This window comes from Trichomycterus rosablanca, chromosome 2 (assembly GCF_030014385.1).
Source record: "Trichomycterus rosablanca isolate fTriRos1 chromosome 2, fTriRos1.hap1, whole genome shotgun sequence".
Taxonomy (NCBI): domain Eukaryota; kingdom Metazoa; phylum Chordata; class Actinopteri; order Siluriformes; family Trichomycteridae; genus Trichomycterus; species Trichomycterus rosablanca.
Window position 1 is genome coordinate 12,648,542 of NC_085989.1, and position 6,000 is coordinate 12,654,541.

The following is a 6,000-nucleotide window of genomic DNA, read 5'->3' on the forward strand; positions in this document are numbered from 1 at the left end:
CATATATAAATTTTTTAAATTCCACTTTTTGTGGCAGCTGCAGTTTGGGCATCACCTAGACAAAAACTAGTAATACGTCAGGACTTCTGCTGCGGGTCGCAATCAAACCTTTCTCACGACGTGTAATTGCACTGCAAGGGTGTGTCGCAGCAGCAGTGTTTAAAACGGACGTTCGCTTGAAAAGGGATTGCACCAGGGTGAACAAAACCAACATTGTACGAGTTTATTACTGTACACGTGTATTGTGTAATGTTCTTTAATGTTCCAATTTAAAAACAAATTCACAGAAAACAGTCACGTTCGTCGTATTTATAGTATATATCTGCAGCACTGTCCCATTCAAGACTGAAACAAGGAACACACTGACGCTAACCAGTCTATTGTAGTGCTGCACTTCATTATATATCTGCTCACCCGCCCAGTTTTTGATCCAGTATCTTTATAAAAATAATCGATTAAACATATCAGTAAAAGAATGGTTTATTTGGCTTAACTGAGTGTTAAGACACTAGATTTTACTAGAGCTTTGTGTGCCAGTTAAGTATTCAGTTCAGGCCATAAGGCGGCAGTATCGAAAATAAATAATTACTTCCCTCTAGTATTCAAACGATGCTTATTTAGATTAGTAATAGGCCTATAGGATTATACTAGAAATGATCACGCTACGATCGTGTATTCTCTTTTAAATTATAATATACGTTTTGTTATTATTCCATAGTTGTTCTCTTTCTATTGGTCGCAGATCCACATTATATAAGTATCTGAAGTTAAATTTCACATTGGAGCAAAGTGCAAAACGCTAATTAAGGATTTTTTAAAAATAATATCGTTAATGAAAACAATTATTCCGCTCATATTTTGCATCTCACATTATTCTGCATTTGCAGCCGCTTGTCTCCTGTTTCAAATAACAGTCTCATTAATCAGACATTTTACTAAAACACAAATAACATATCCCTAATACTTTCACAAATAGGCCTGTTTGTTTACAGATCGGTAAAACTGCAACCCATATAAACAAGAACGCTTACAAATTTCATTCCCCTATCTATACAAAGCAGAAAAGCGATATAAATACCCAAGTGATGCGGCTTCTGACGTAAAAAAGATTAAAAAGCGATGATAGTCCTTCCGAAGCTTGATTTGCTGCACCTGCTACTACTCCGCCAGAGAAAGGTTGCGTATGGTTTAGAAATCTGTACAAGGCTAGATGGTTCGGCTCATGTCGGCTGAAGCCTCGGCTTTCATATTAAAACGTGCAAGAGAAAAAAAAATGCTGCGTGAGGCAGTTTAATGCACACGTTGACTCATCTACGAGCTTTCCTCCACATGAGTATTTGTCATTCTCTATAGGACATACAGTACAGTGTTTTATTTATCCTTTTTGATTTTGTCTCCTTTGCTTATTTCTTACAATTGTTTAAGCCAAACAAAGTGTAACAATGTATTGTACAAAGACAATTAAATTAAATTACAACCCCAAATACACTGCAAAAAAATGTGGAGTAAGATTTACTTAAAAAAAAACTTTTCCACGTACAAACTGCTAGTAAATTTAACAGACCATATATTCAAGTAAATGTTACTCACAACTTCTATCTGGATTTCACTAGAAATTCTCCAGTAAAGATTACTTTGCAACACCCTGCTTCAAGTGTATTGTAGCGTTTCTATGGCGTCAAAGACGAAATGGGATGGGAAATCAGCTCTTTCAGTGATCATGTGGATAAACACCCATTCTCACACATAGACATTCAAACCACATACAGGTCCTTCTCAAAAAATTAGCATATTGTGATAAAGTTCATTATTTTCCATAATGTAATGATAAAAATTAAACTTTCATATATTTTAGATTCATTGCACACCAACTGAAATATTTCAGGTCTTTTATTGTTTTAATACTGATGATTTTGGCATACAGCTCATGAAAACCCAAAATTCCTATCTCAAAAAATTAGCATATCATGAAAAGGTTCTCTAAACGAGCTATTAACCTAATCATCTGAATCAACGAATTAACTCTAAACACCTGCAAAAGATTCCTGAGGCTTTTAAAAACTCCCAGCCTGGTTCATTACTCAAAACTGCAATCATGGGTAAGACTGCCGACCTGACTGCTGTCCAGAAGGCCATCATTGACACCCTCAAGCAAGAGGGTAAGACACAGAAAGACATTTCTGAACGAATAGGCTGTTCCCAGAGTGCTGTATCAAGGCACCTCAGTGGGAAGTCTGTGGGAAGGAAAAAGTGTGGCAGAAAACGCTGCACAACGAGAAGAGGTGACCGGACCCTGAGGAAGATTGTGGAGAAGGGCCGATTCCAGACCTTGGGGGACCTGCGGAAGCAGTGGACTGAGTCTGGAGTAGAAACATCCAGAGCCACCGTGCACAGGCGTGTGCAGGAAATGGGCTACAGGTGCCGCATTCCCCAGGTCAAGCCACTTTTGAACCAGAAACAGCGGCAGAAGCGCCTGACCTGGGCTACAGAGAAGCAGCACTGGACTGTTGCTCAGTGGTCCAAAGTACTGTTTTCAGAAATCAAGGTGCCAGAGTCTGGAGGAAGACTGGGGAGAAGGAAATGCCAAAATGCCTGAAGTCCAGTGTCAAGTACCCACAGTCAGTGATGGTCTGGGGTGCCATGTCAGCTGCTGGTGTTGGTCCACTGTGTTTTATCAAGGGCAGGGTCAATGCAGCTAGCTATCAGGAGATTTTGGAGCACTTCATGCTTCCATCTGCTGAAAAGCTTTATGGAGATGAAGATTTCATTTTTCAGCACGACCTGGCACCTGCTCACAGTGCCAAAACCACTGGTGAATGGTTTACTGACCATGGTATTACTGTGCTCAATTGGCCTGCCAACTCTCCTGACCTGAACCCCATAGAGAATCTGTGGGATATTGTGAAGAGAAAGTTGAGAGACACAAGACCCAACACTCTGGATGAGCTTAAGGCCGCTATCGAAGCATCCTGGGCCTCCATAACACCTCAGCAGTGCCACAGGCTGATTGCCTCCATGCCACGCCGCATTGAAGCAGTCATTTCTGCAAAAGGATTCCCGACCAAGTATTGAGTGCATAACTGAACATAATTATTTGAAGGTTGACTTTTTTTGTATTAAAAACACTTTTCTTTTATTGGTCGGATGAAATATGCTAATTTTTTGAGATAGGAATTTTGGGTTTTCATGAGCTGTATGCCAAAATCATCAGTATTAAAACAATAAAAGACCTGAAATATTTCAGTTGGTGTGCAATGAATCTAAAATATATGAAAGTTTAATTTTTATCATTACATTATGGAAAATAATGAACTTTATCACAATATGCTAATTTTTTTAGAAGGACCTGTAGACATTCAAACCACATATACATAACCACACATCTAATAGCAACGCAGCCCTAAGCCAACTGCTGCATTACTCAGCACAGCCAACCCCATTCCCAGTGCTGAATAACACGGTCACGGTGGATCTTGTAACCATAGCCGCAAGTCCTTCTGAGTAAAGCTCCGCCCCCTTCTCAGCCACAGCAGCGGGTCGCTACAATATTTTAATAGCTGTATCTTAGTAGATTTTACTCAAACAATGCAGCACTTTATTAATATTATAAATATTTTAAATTATATAATTCATTCAATTCAACATCAATGATTACCATATACAAAGCCACTATAAAATTGACAGACGACATTTTTTGACAAACTTTTTTCATTGTTTTGCTCAATTAATTGAAATGCATTTACACTCAAACATTATAGTGGACAAAATGTTTTTCAAACAGCGTGTTTGTAAAGTCTCACTTACTACACAAAAGTAAAAAATGGAAATGGACATCCACAGTGTATGGACAAAATAAATGATATCAATCTTTCAAACTTTTTTCAGAAGTCTTGCAGAAAAAATAAAAATAGATGCAAGTAAAAGTGCAAGAGAAACACTCGCTGAAGGTGGACTGTACAGTAGTTCTCCTCCTGAACTCATCTTTCACCTAAGACAAAGATTAAAAAATAACATTATAAGTTAGTAATTATGAAGTTTATGTAGAGCTCAGAATGTTATGTTACATATTATTTCAATTTTTCAATATTTCAAAAAAGATTCAATTTTACTTTCTCAAGACCCAAGACTACATCCTAATACAGATTTATTTTCAAGTGGCAATATGAGCTTTCATAATCATGAGACAAAAGAAGTATTTTAGAACCAACATTTTAAGTCCACGTACATTAAAAGGAACATGTTATCACTATTAATATAACTACATAACATTAATTCTGCCATGCTAACAGATGCAAATTTGGCGCCATGTGTGTAGAAAGTTAAACAACTTTTTCAATATTAATAACTGGCACAGTAATATAATTTCTTAAAAAATGACAACTTAAAACAGTCCTCTTTGGCCAAAGCATGTCCTCAACAACCGAAAAACTTTGTGGTGAGAAGATCCAAAAATCAGCAGCTCCTTACATTGCACTCCGTGTGAGAAACATGTCCGGACTTGCCAACCAGGCAATCGCAATGCGCAGGTTGTGGAACGTATAGTAATATTTACTAGTAGTTTTCAGTTTTGCTTAGCTTCAATCCAAGAAATAAAAAAAACATAGTAAATTTTACTTGGTATTTAGATATAAAATTTACAAATGTATTTGATGAAAGATAGTTACAAAGAAACACCAAGTAACACACTAAATTATATGTGAAATTCTTTAGTAGCAAGGCGTTACTAAAATATTCTTGTATAAAGTACTTTAAAAATCTTCATTCTATTTACTAAGTCAAAAAATCATTTTTTGCAGTGTAGAAACAGTATGAAACGGGACAGTATGGAACATGCAAAGCTCAGTGGTTAAGGTACTGGACTAGTAAACAGAAGGTTGCCGGTTCAAGCCCCGCCACCACCAAGTTGCCACTGTTGGGTCCCTGAGCAAGGCCCTTAACTCTCAATTGCTCACTGTGTAAGTCGCTTTGGATAAAAGCGTCTGCTAAATATGGAAAATGGAAAATGTAAAACAAAAAAAACATGCATTTCCTACATTTGCTTTGACTTTCACTCATTGAATGTTTTGTCTGGTCAGATTTCTTATTGGGAAAGCCATTTGCAAATGTAGAATTTAAAACTATGGCTTAGAAAAAAAGGAAAAGCAGAATGTGAGAAAAGAAGACACCAAGGTGTGCCAAGCTGTACTTCCAGAGAACAAGGATACATTTCTAGACGTTATTGACTCAGCGCATCACCATGCCCCCAAAAAAACACTAACAACAACCAACCTAAAAGCACTGTCATGCAATTATTTTCCTGACTCTCTTGTGATGTTGTCTGGCATGGTGTGAAGAAGGACAAAAACTTGAAGCTGGCAGAGGATAAAGAAGGGAGGAAGAAACTATGGCCTATTGTAGAAAAGCCACGGAAAAGAAATAAACTGGCTTTCTTTGTTTTCGTGAGTGGTACATTGACATTGGTCATTGTCTTTTATTTTACTTTTTGGGGAGGTCTAATAAACAATGTTAAATGTAAAACTATTAATTTTTTGCAAGCAGTTTGACTTTTGATTAATACAGGAATGAATTGAGCAAGATGAAAATATTTGGAGATCACACTGGGGTTGTGATTTATTTTTATCTCATGAATCAGAACACTTTACTGGCGTTTGTACTTTAAAAATTTTTATAACTGCAAGGTTTTATTTTCTAATTGTGACAAAAAGGCCATTATACACTGAAGTGCCAAAAAAGCTGGTGGTGGATCCATAATGGTAGGGGGTTTGTTTAGCTGGCATTCCATGGGACCCCTGGTACGTCTACAAACATCTCTGACAGATGAAGGCTATGTGTGACTTCTTACTGACAATTTACACCCGTTCGTGTCCTGCATTTATTTTGATGGGTTTGGCCTCTTACAACAGGACAATGAGTTGCCACACATATCTAGAGACATCAAATTTACAAACCATTTGAATCAGTAAATCACCTCCAACAGATGACCTTACTGCTGAATACTAA